Genomic DNA, 12,893 nt, shown 5'->3' on the forward strand with positions numbered 1-12,893 from the left:
TAAAGCCACTACTAAAAATATGTATAACATGCAGCTTTTCTGTATATTCTATATCTTATTATTTGGAATGCTTAGTTTCATAGGGGGTGACGATATATATGTAGCTGGGTAATTTGGAGAAATCTAGTACTGTTCTCTTGGTTTAAAGGCCAAGCTGGGCATTGTAAATATATCTAATGGATTGACAATGAACCTCTTGATCTCGCATTTGTAATTTGTCTCTAGCAAAGCCTTTAACTACTGTTAGGATTTGCTGGGTTTCATATATATATAATTTTTCCTTCCCTGTTTTGGCTCATCTAAGGGGTTGTCCTGTATATATGAGGTTTAAGAGATATGAGTAGAACACTCTTTGTCAAGATATCTATATGGATGATTTGAATGGAGAGGGATAATAGGAGTTCTGATGATCTGTTGTCCATTTTTTTCTTTGGAAGCCTTATTGTACTGGTTATTGATTCTAAGTTTATCTCCACACTCACAAGGCTTTTGTTGGGTGTGATCAGAATTTTCTTTCTTTTTCTGTCTTTTTGCTTGAGCTTGGCATACTTTGTTTCCCTCTTACTTTTTTTTACTTGTATTAGTTTAATCTTTTCTTGGATCTGTTTTAAATTTATTTGTAGAGACTAGAGAGGCAATAAATTTTCCAAAATGATTCATGAAATGATGGTTGATTGTTTGGTGAGTGGTAAATAGAGGTTTGCTAATTAAGCTGGAAGGTGAACTCTGGGTAAGAAGCTTACCAATGTACAGTCACTAATTTCAACATTTCAGGCAGCTACATGGACTTTGAGATGATGTTTAAAAAAAAAAAAAAAAAAAAAACGAAACAGTAATGCTGCTCGTTCTGCAAATAGCTAGATTTTTTGTCTTGGCATCTTTCAACAGTTTTTCCACATTTGTTGTTCTTGTTTTTGAGAATAGATTGTATTAATATACTTATTTTCTACAATTTAACAAATACGGGGCAATCGGTTGAGTACAAGATAAGGGAGAATCGCTTAAGATGGTTTGGTTGTGTAAGAAGGAGACCAAGTGACGCACCGGTAAGGAGGCTTGAAGAATTGCAAAGTGTTGGGATCGCGAGAGGTAGGGGAAGACCTACGATAACTTGGAAGAGGGTGATTGAGAGTGACATGAGTGCTATGGGGATTGAAGAGAATATGGTATTGGATAGGGTTGTGTGGAGGGAGAAAATTTACGTCAACGGCGTGAATTGATTATATATACTTTTAAAATTTATTTTCGTTTTTAATTCTATTTTTAGCTCATCAATATTTTATGAACTGTATTGTTTTCTTTTGCTTAAAGGTTTCTCAAACCTTATGTTTTCAACTTGAACGTTTTAACCACTCGTTTAAAACATTTTTGAATTTTATTCTTGATTTTCTTTTAAAACTCCCTCAATTTTTCTTAAATGCTCTTTCGTTTACTCACTTTTTTAAATGATGGTTTTGTTATGTCGGTTTCAATATATCGTAAGATTCCTTTTGACGTATCATGTCAGCCTACCCCAAGTCATTTTGGGACTAAGGCTTTGTTGTTGTTGTTGTAGTGGTAACAAATACGGGGCAATTGTCAGGAATATCTGATGTGCATTATTATGTACAGGCGTGCAGCATATAAAGCTATTTGTTTTTTTGTATTTAAAGTGCTGTAATGACTTGATGAGTATTTTCTGGAGAAATGCACTATTGCATCCAGCTCTCTCTTGAATTCTTGATTAGTCATCTACAGTAATTCTAATTGTCTTTACTGAACCTTGGATCTCTGTTATATCATCAATGAATTGAAGGGAATTGAAGTCATTACTATATTTGACAGGGTATATACATCGTGCGTTGCTTCTGTGTAATAAACTAACCTTAGAAGGGGCAATATGGGTAGTCTAGTATTATTAGGTTAGTAGTCTTAAGTTTTAGTATAGATAGAGAGAGGGGGGAAAGGAAGTAGTAGGCAGAAATTTGTTTTGGGAAACCTTAGAGAGTTATGGCCTCAAGCCACTGTTAAAGAGTTATAGCCTCAAGCTAATGCTATATTGAGAGTAATAGCCTAAAGCTATTAAACCTATCATTTTGTAAACCTTTTGCCATTTTCAATCAATATTCAAGCTTCCATCTTTATTATATCTTCTAATTAAATCAATTATCAAAAATCAGATTATATTTTTCTCTCTATTCCTGTTGAGCAAGTTAGCAATAATCTCAGTCTATTACATTCTGTTTGACGTTTCTCTGCTGAACAATTGGATTTTGTACCTAATGCTATGATTTAATGTCACGGATACTATGGCTTTGGAGATAATAGTGTGATATTATATACTTCCTCTGTTTTTTATTACATGACCTACTTCATTTTGGCACAAGTATCAAGGAAAAGTTGAAAACAAAGCTAAAAGACCATATTGCCCTTACCCACTACCCTGCTCACTGACCAAACCCTTCTACCCTTCCCGTCACTGTCACCCACCTCACCACTTCAACCACCACTAGTCCAGTACAAGTCATATCTACAACCTCCACCACAAATGCACGCAACCCCTTCACTACCGCAACAACACCGGCCAACCCTTGTCTCTCCTCTACGGCGGCCACTCCCCTCAAACCATCTTTCATCACCAATTTCAACCACCACAAAAAATGTCTCTACGACAATTACCAGCTACCGACGATGAGACGGCGAGACCAACTGCCATCTCATCAATACTACTGCATACTCCAATATGCCATCTTAATTGTATCACTTTCAATTCTTCCATACCGCTCATACCACCACTGAATTAAAATAAATAAGAGAAAATAGAAAATACCCATACTCCACCGTATCAACCACCTTCCTTGAAATTGAGAGCTTGGTGGTGGAATTTGGCTATGGTGGTTTCGGATCTACAATTGCTGGCCAAAATCGACCACCATGGCCTCGATTTGGGTGAGTGTAAATGCTTTTACCAATTAAGGCGGTGGCGGCAGCGCACGGTAGAGTCGTGGAGGTGAAGTAAGAAGGTGTGAGGAGATGAGTTTGGAGAGACCATAGACGGTAAGAAGGGAGACAAGGGTAATAGTGGTGTGTCAAAATTATTGTTAGGGTGGTGGAGATGGGTGGCTGCCATGGATAACTTGGAGGAGGGAGGGAGGAAATAGTGGTGAACTATGACGAATTGGGGTTGAATGATTGAGGTGAGAGAGAAAGGGAATAAGGTAACAAAGGGTATATGGTTTTAATTAAAATTTGCCAAAAAAGGAAACAGGTCAAGTAAAAAGAAATTTCCCAAAAAGGAATACAGGTTAAGTAATAAAGAACGGAGGAAGTATAAAATTTTCCAAGAAACAGTTGTGAACATTTTATTAACTATTGTAGAAATCATTACATACGGTGATAGGCATGAGTGCATGACCCATCAATCTTTAAGTAAGAGTTTGTCTCTCTCTTTTTTTTTTTTTTTTTTTTTTTTTTTTTTTTTTTTTGTGTGTGTGTGTGTGTGTGTGTGTGTGTGGGGTAATATGCATTATGATACTTGTTTTAATTATTTTAAAGTTCTTTCATGGAACATCAAGTGTTAGCTGAGTTTGACCGCGTGCTCAAGGTTAGTAGAAATACCAAGAACAGGATTGAGGCAAAGGTGCTTCAGTACCTGAGCATAATGATACAAAATTCACACAGTGAACATGCAATTTGTTAGGATCCTCTATTATTCACATGAATTTGGGTTCTCTTAGCCCTCATTACTTCTTCTTACTGTGTGGGCATGGCATGTGTGTCTTTTTCCCCATATTTCTTCTAGTAGAGGCAGGTTAGTTAATATCTTCCAATTCCAATTCCCATTTTACTTTTAACACTGACCTCATTACTGGTACTCCTGGAATTTTCTTTTTTTTTTTTTACTTTTTTTTGAATTTTTTTTTTTCAATTATATGTTTGTGTTTGGTATGACACTGACAATTGTTTTGTCAATGGGCTCATCAACAACATTATCACACATGAGTATGAGTTCCATACCAGTGATATAGCTTTGTACTATCTGTCATTTATGAGGTCAAAATCTTTCATTTCTTAGCCTTGTTGAGGCAATCTCACTTGCCTTAATAATGCTTTTCGGCACAAGTAGCTGTTGAAATTGATAGAATCCCAGCTATAATGGGGAGACTGATATGCTTATGATCTTCGTGGCTCTCCTTGCTTTAAATCCGAATCAGGCTGTGAGTGGGAAGCTGAGCAAAGACACCATCTGTCTTCTTCTAGAAGTCCAAGAGGTACTACTTATCGAAATATTGTGCTCATAGTTATTTCTTTTTTGAAATGAAAAATATATTCAAATAAATTTTGATTTCCGGTAACAATGCAATGTCGGAACTTGAGTATTGACAAGTAAGAGTGTATTAACTACTTAAAATGCAAGGACTGTAATAATTGAAGTTACTAGTGCAATGGAATAACACGAAAAGTAGAGAGTTTCTTTCATGGTTGTTGTAATTACTCCAAAGGTGGGAGAGTTGTGGTGTTGTGCTTAGGTTGGATGCTATTAATACAAATGATTAAATTGTTTGATGGAATGAATAATTAGGATTCTCCCGAATACATGCCTATTGGGTCTAAGAGGCATAAATTCTGTATATATGTAGTTTTATTAAGACGGTCATGTTGAAGGGAGAGAAATGGATGTATTGAATTGGGATAGGTTTTGCTAAAAAGAAGAAGATTCTTGAGCCAAGGCTTCAGAGATGTCTTTTAAGTCATTGAAGCATTGTTGATCTGATTTGCCTGATTTTGCGACATGCTTTGGTGCCATTTTGTGAAAAACCATTATAAAATGCCTTTTTGAAACTTCAGAACAACACCTATCAAGGCCATTGTGTGCTAATGAATTTTCCTTGACCATAAACGATTAAATGCATTATTATATGTATTGATATTTTTGAGATTTACACTGATAAACCTTTTGATTTATTTTTAAGTCAAGCCAAACTTTTAGATTCTCTTATCAACATGAGGTGCGTTTTAACTGGAAAGTTTATAAGAGACATTGAAGAGACTGTTTTTAAAACACTTGATTTCAATGGTAAAGACATGAAGTTGATTTTTCTGATATGTCAATTCATTCTGGGGCAGCCTTGAGCATCATGAAATGTTGTATATGCAACTTTACCACACTTGACAACTTACTGTAGTCATGATGCAACAAGAATGTACTATTCTTGAGCCTATACACCTCACAAAATTGATGTGTAGATTGCATTTCTAGGTTTATCTATTTTTTTTTTTTTCAATAATTTTGCACAAGGTCATAGTCATACAGTTTTTGCTAGTATGATTGTAGATGTTAATGCTTAAAGTTGACATAGTGTGATCACAAAATTTCAAATGCGGTATTTTATTTAGAGAAAAAGACAGAAATAAAATGACCCTCTATTTTCTTATGTTTTATTGTTATCTTTCAAGGTTTGATTTCAACTATGAATCTCTTCAACATGTAGTTTGTTTTTACAGCACAAGAGAAATTATTACTATTCTAATTTATTAATACAAGAATAAACTTATTTTTGTTTAGAGTTTCCTAGATATATTTTCAGAGGAATTCATGGTTAGAGCCCAATTTGGATTTGCATATATGTCAAGTAATTAATCATCCATTCTGTACCATCTTGTCACCTAAATGACTACCTGTAAGAGACTGGTTCAATTAAAATGAAGTTACTTTTGACTCATCCCCGTGGCAGTGAAGGCTGAACAGGTTGCCACTTTACTCCCACACACAGGTATTTTGGACTATTATCATTTCAGGACCCTAAGTGATAGGAAGTTCTCTTTATAAGCGATAGAAAAGCCTGATTTGCCTATGACATAAGTCAATTGGCTTTTCTTGGGTGGCTGATGGATTCAAGGTCATGGGTGATTTTCTTTGCTTTTTTAGTCTTAAAAATATAAAGTGATTACAAGAAGGTATATGAGCTTGCTATTTATATTGCAATTCATTGGTTTGATTTTTCTTCTTGTTTATGGACTTTGTCAAGATCTGGTCTTTCATTAGGGTATAACTCTCATAGATTTATAGTTTTGATTTTGATATTTGTTTTAGTAGAAGGTTCCCCTCAAGTTAGATGAGTGCAAATGTTTAATGTACTTTTTCTAGTTTTTACCATTTTAAACTCCCCGATTGATGTAAGCAGGAGGTTAGAAAGGTTTATGAACTTTCTTGAAGTCTAGGGAAGGCTTTTTGTGAGCTGGGAGTGCATTTGTAAGTCTAGGGAAGAAGAAAGTTTGGGTTTTGAAACATTTTCTTTGCATCTTCTTTGACAAGCTTTCTCTTTGGCATAAACTGTTTAGGAGAAGGTATATTTTTCAGAGAAATGGGTAGGATTCACTAGCATGGGTTTTGGTAGAATCCAAGATTGGAATGAAGGAACTCATTTATTTTGGTTGGACTATTTGTCGAGGGAACATCTTTTTATCCTTTTTCTTCATCTCTATTAGTGATGGTGAGTGGAGTATGTTTTTTGAACCTCCATGTTGGGTGGAATTTTCATAAGTGGGAGTTAACTAACTTGTTGAGCAACCTTAAGACTATTTTCTTGTGGACTTTAAAGGCAGAAAAGTAACTGGCTAATTGCTAATTTTCTAGATTTGCTTATTTCAGTTAAAGCCACGACCAAAATATGTTTAACATGCATTTTTCTGTATATTATATCTTATTAATTATTTGGAATGCTTAGCTTCCATAGTGGGTGACGATAAATAGTGTATTTAGCTTAGTAGTTTGGAGAAATCTAGTACTTCCGAGTTCTTTTGGTTTCAAGGCCAAGCTAGGCATTGTAAATATATCTAATGGATTGACAGTGAACCTCTTGATCTTGCATTTGTAGTTTGTCGACTTATCTCTAGCAAAGCCTTTAAGTGGTGTTAAAATTTGCTGTTTTTTTTTTCCATCTGTCCTTTATTTATGAGGTTTAAGAGATATGAGGAGAACATTTTTTGTTGAGCTATCTATGTGGATGATTTGATAAGGAATAATAGGAGTTTTGTGGTCTATTTTCCTCTTTGGAAGCCTTTTTGGACTGGTTATTGCTTTTAGCTTATCTCCACACTCACAATGCTTTTGTTGGGTGTGATAAGAATTCTCTTTCTTCTCCACCTTTTTGCTTGAGCTTGGCATACTTTTGTTACCTCGTATTTTTTTTTCCTTGTATTAGTGTAATCTTTCCTTGTATATATCTGTTTTAAAATATTTGTGGAGAGGCCATAAATGTTCCAAAATGATTCATGTAATTATGGTTGATTGTTTGGTGAGTGGTAAATAGAGGTTTGCTGATTAAGTTGGAAGGTTGAATCTAGGTAAGAACTTACCAATGTACAGTCACTTATTTCAACCTTTCAGGCAGTTACATGAAGTTTGAGATGTTAAATAAAAAAATGTAACAGTAATGTTGCCCGTTCTGCAAATAGCTAGATTCTTTGTCCTGGCTTCTTTCAACAGGTTTTTCGCATTTGTTGTTTTTCGTCCTTGAGAATAGATTGTATAAATATACTATTTATCAAATACGGGGAAATTTTTGAAAATCTGATGTGACATTATGATGTACAGCATATGAAGCTAAATCTTTTATATTTAGAAGTGCTGTACTGACTTCATGAGTATTTTCTAGAGAAATGCATCCATCTTTCTCTTGAATTCTTGATTACAGTAAATCTAATTGTCTTTTTTGAACCTTGGCACTCAGGTATATCATCAATGAATTGCAGGGAATTGAAGTCGTTCATACATTTAATAGGGTATACGTCTCGCACTGCTTCTGTTTGACGGTTCCCTGTTGAATTATTAGATTTTGTACTTAACACTATGATTTAATGTCACAGATACTGTGGCTTTGGAGACAATAGTCGGATATTGTATATTAAAATTTTCCAGGAAACAGTTGTGGACATACTACAAACTATTGTAGAAAAATTTAAATATGGTGATAGGCATGACCCATCATCTTCGAGTAAGAGTTTGTCCTTTTTTTTCCTTAAATGTTTATTTGGTAATATGCATTATGATACTTGTTCTAATAATTACAAGAATTAATTTTTTCCCCAGATTTTTCATGGAACATCAAGTGTTAGCTGTGTTTATCCGCATGCTCAAGATTAGTAGGGATTCCAAGAACAGGCTTGAGGCAAAGGTGCTTCAGTACCTGAGCATAATGATACTAAATCTACACAGTGAACATGCATTTTGTAAGGATCTATTATTCACATGCATTTGGTTTCCCTTAGCTCTCATTACCTCCTCTTTCTGTGTGGGCATGGCATGTATGTCTTTTTCCTCATTTTTTTTCTCTTATAGGCAGTGTAGTTACCATCTTCCAATTCTGACTCCCATTTTACTTCTAACACTGACCTCATTACTGGTACTCCTTAATTTTTTATTCAGTTATATGTTTGTCTTTGGCATGACACTGATTATTGCATTAGCAGTTGGCACATCAGCAGCATCATACATGTGTATGAGTTCCATGTCAGTGATGTATCTATGTACTATGTGTCATTTATGAGGTCAAAATCTTTTATTTCCTAGCCTTGTTGAGGCAATCTTACCTTCACTTATAATGCTTCTTGGCACGGGTAGTTGTTGAAATTGATAGAATCCAGATATAACAGAGAGACTGATGCTTTGGATCTTTGTGGCTAACCTTGCTTTAAATCTGAATCAGGGCTGTGAGTAGGAAGCAGAACAAAGACACCATCTGTCTTCTCTAAAAGTCCAAGAGGTAAATACTACTTATAGGAATATTATGCTTTTGTTTTTTTGAAATGAAAAATACATTCAAATAAACTTTGATTTCCTTTTTAGCAAAATCTGTGAGCTACATGCTCATATAGGTGTGTTGTTCATTATCTTATATGTTCTCCTGTCTAGTTGAAGCAATAATTGTGGCTTTTAACCCTTTTAATAGCTTGAGAGAGGACTGTAATAGACTAACTTTAGGAGGGGCACTTTGGGAAGTCTAGTATTATTAGGTTAGTAGTGTTTAGCCTTAGTATAAATAGAGAGAGGGAAGAAAGGAGGTAGGCAGAATTTTGGTGTAAACCCATGAGAGTTATGGCCAAAAGCCATTGAGTTGTGAGCTAAACTCACTTGGAGTTTGATAGGCTAAACCCATCTTTTGCAATCCTTTTTCCATTATCAATCAATATGTAAAGCTTTCACCTTTATTAATCCTTAGTAATTTTATAATATTTACAATCAGAAAATCAGTCCATTACAGCTGGTGTCAGAGCAATACGGTCTACGACCATGGTTGTATCACAACTAAATGGCCTCGAAGAGAAGGTTCAAGTTCAGGAAGAAAGATTGATGCTTTAATTAACAGGACACGAATTACCCAAAAGATAGGTTTAGCCTATTAAGCTCCAAGTGAGTTTAGCTCACAACTCTCTATCAACGGCTTTAGGCCATAACTCTCTCATGGGTTTACACCAAAATTCAGCCACCTTCTTCTTTCTTCCCTCTCTCTATTTATACTTAGGGTAAAAACTACTAACCTAATAATACTAGACTACCAATATTGCCCCTCCTTATATTAGTCTTTTACCAGGACTTCTTTTAGTTCTTTGTTTACCTGTTATATACTTTTTGCGTGGACAACTATTTATTATAGATTGGTGATGAGACAATACTGATTCTTGTAACAAATTTGTTCATCGTTTTAACTGCAGGGTGCTGTTACATAGTTTCCTCTATATACTTTAGCCCTTAAATTTGCACACCATGGGGAGAAGATCATTCAGACAGCCATTCATTCTCTTACTCTAAGCATATATAATGGTACAATTTTTTTTCTTCCCCTTCTTCGTTCTCCTCTCTTTCCTGGGGAGTGAAGTTCATATAAATGTGAAGATTTTAATTTTGCAACAGTCCTTTTGACTATGCAGTTAGTGATGAAGTTCTATCATTCCTGACAACACCTCCAGTATTGAGTACTTCTCTGACTTGGTTCTCAAATTGGGGTATATTCTTTTTCTGTGTATATTAGAATATTAGATTCATAATCATTCACAGGCTGTTGGATGTAAATTTTTTGATTTTATGTGGGATATTAGAGGATGTTAATTTGTTTTCGACACAGGAACAATTACTTTTCTGGTAAGAGGACAGAGTTGATATCTATTATAGTCTTTATAGATAAGTTCTTGGACGACCTTTACTATATTAAGGACATACTTTGTCTTGTTAAATCTCATTTGAACACTATGGTCATTCACAAGCTCCTAGGTTTTCTGGTGGTGCCCCATAGTGGGCATAATGAACCCGTATCCCGTTGCAGTTGAAAAAAAAAAAATGTAAGAGAACTTACATATTCAGATATTCAGGATTATGTCATAGCTATGAAGAACTTAGATGTTGTTCATATGTGGATTGTGGAACACTGGAATATTTTACAATAAAAGGATCTGTATTAAATCACTTTTCATGCTTTATGTAGTAATTTTGAAAAGAAGTCCTGTTGTCTAATGTCAAGACAAAGACCATGAGGCAAAAGGATAAGGCTGCATATGATTTTAACTAGCTTACATGTTTGACATGTTATGATGTATGTAACATGTCACATTAGCAATTGCATTTTCGCTGTGATGTGGGATTCCTAAATATATCTTTTGTCTGACCACAGGGTGTCAAGATTTCTTCCGTCACTTATCGATATCTACTTTCTCATCTACTTCAAGTGGTTGTAAAGAAGGATATGTTGGATTCTGTGGCCAGTCTGATTCTGAATCCTCATGTGGCATTGGGGCTTGTGATTGGTACTGAGGACTACGCTGTTGATAGCACTCAAGTTAAGCCATCTTCTGATCAGCTTAACAGTATTAAGAAAATTTTAGACTCCAGTCTCGAGTCTCAGTATGATGACGAAGAATTTGGGGTTATCTTGGAGCGCAAGTTATCAGCTCACTGTTTAACAAGTTTTCAGTGCGACAGTCAGCAGGAGAGGAAGATAGTGTAACATGACTAGTTTATTTCAGCATTATATACTTTTTAAATGCACAGTTTTAAAAAAGGCAGAGGTATAGTCTAGGGAGATTGTGCATGTTGCTCAGCGTTGCCAGTGTAGCTTATTGTCCTCAGGCTGCTGTTGCTTGCAGGGCCGTTTACTATATAGTGAATGTATTTGGTAGTTTATGCCTTGATTGATAGTGGATTATGCATACTGTCAGTATAGGAGTAAGTACTTTTGATTTTAAACTATAGTTTGGTAAACCTTCATTCTCTTGTCGTGTTTTTTTGCATTTCGAAGTGGAATGCTCCTCTCTGGAGGTTGTGACTTGTGAGACATGGGTTTTCATCATAATTATAGTTAATATCACTGTTTTGGACCTTTTAGTCGGCAATTGCAGGAGTGTATTTTGCTGTGGTGTCTTGTAATTGGTCTCGGTTGATACAAGAAAGATTTATTTAGTCATTATTTTGTCTGTATCTGTGTTGTAGGTTATACTGGCCAATACATAATGGTCATGTATGGATTGTAAAAGTTTTGGCTTTTCACTGAAGCCATAATTTCATACCAGTTGATATATTGGAAGGTTGAGGGGGGTTTCGCTTGTAGAACTGGAAAATAACAATAGTTGTTAAGGCATTAATGGTATGGAACTGGTGGTTGATTAAGAGGTTGCTGCTGAGTGTTTTGGTGCTGCATTGCGTTGTTGCTGCTCTGACGAAAAAGTCACCATTTTAAGTGATTTTTATTCTATCTTAATTCTTAACTGGAGTGATTATGATTTATAGGTGACAAAATGCCTAAATTTTGTGCTTTTACACTTTTTTTGGATTAGAGGAAATGGAGAGAATGGAAGGAAAGGGAAATAGAGGGATATATTTCATTCGAATAAACAAATGAGAAAAGAAAAGAATTAGATGGAAAAAAAAAATAATAATAAAAGGATTAAATTGTAAAAAATTGATAACCTGGTAGTAGTATCATTCCTATCATCAAAAAAAGTCTTTTTTTAATGCAGGATTAGAATAAAGTACCCTCTTTCTTAGCTAGCTCAGAAGGCAATAAATGGAACTTACTTTGTTGGTTGAAGTTAGGAACACTTATGTGGCCACTCATGTCTACAATTTGATGTGAGCAGTCATCAACTCTATCAAACATGAGAGTTTGAACGAAATGATATCTGGTTTTCTTCCAATATCATCCACTTGCAACCCTTATGAACATTAATATGTTTCAATCAAACTACAAAACTTGTGCAGGTTTAGCATATACAACATATACATGCCTGAAAATAAAAGATATTGTTAATCCATTACTGTGAGGTGACATATAAAAGCGGACTCCAAATAATAAACAAACACATATTTATATCGATATATCATATAACCATACACATTTGCAATTGTAGAAAAGTAATGATGCGTTTTACAAAAGACCGGCTATATACAACATAACCTCCAACACGATCTCATTTAAAATCAAGCAAAAGCTTAAAAGTTAACTACAAGTTCACTTGCATCCAATTCACAAGGTCCCAAATACCCTTAGCCCACCAAAATTCGGGATCCTTCGTATCGACAGTAATTGGGTTAACAAAAGAAAAACTTCTAAGATTACAATAATACACCAAATATTGAAGTATAGATGTCATTTAGGAATTAGAAGCAAGGACCATAAAGGAGTTCCCAGCATGATATGCTTGATGCTCCTGTTTATTGTTCTTTTCATTATTCGTAGTACGTATATACTAGTATACTACATACAATTTACATTTTATTTTTCTTATCAAACTTCCATGTTCTTTTTTCTTTTGGTTAATGGCAGCATATTCTCAAGTACAAATGTTTTTATAGTGTCATATGGATCGGTCAAAGAACGGCCAGCCCTATTAATATTATTTTGGATCGATCCTGCAGCCCAACA

The 12,893-nt window shown here is 35.0% G+C and overlaps 1 long non-coding RNA gene across 2 annotated transcripts; it reads left to right on the plus strand.

The window, feature by feature from the left end:
• The first annotated feature begins 1,859 nt into the window (after positions 1 to 1,859).
• On the plus strand, positions 1,860 to 11,239 carry LOC145618468 (uncharacterized). 2 transcript variants are annotated; one of them, XR_014107916.1, is made up of 9 exons: positions 1,860 to 3,408; positions 4,194 to 4,250; positions 7,713 to 7,764; positions 7,849 to 7,976; positions 8,072 to 8,211; positions 8,688 to 8,744; positions 9,694 to 9,802; positions 9,893 to 9,984; positions 10,647 to 11,239. It is a non-coding gene; the product is annotated as an uncharacterized LOC145618468 (long non-coding RNA). The 2 variants fall into 2 exon arrangements; XR_014107915.1 differs by having other exon boundaries at positions 9,910 to 9,984.
• Positions 11,240 to 12,893: the final 1,654 nt, after the last annotated feature.

The sequence above is a fragment of the Chenopodium album genome, chromosome 26 (assembly GCF_948465745.1).
Source record: "Chenopodium album chromosome 26, dcCheAlbu1.1, whole genome shotgun sequence".
Classification (NCBI taxonomy): Eukaryota; Viridiplantae; Streptophyta; class Magnoliopsida; order Caryophyllales; family Amaranthaceae; genus Chenopodium; species Chenopodium album.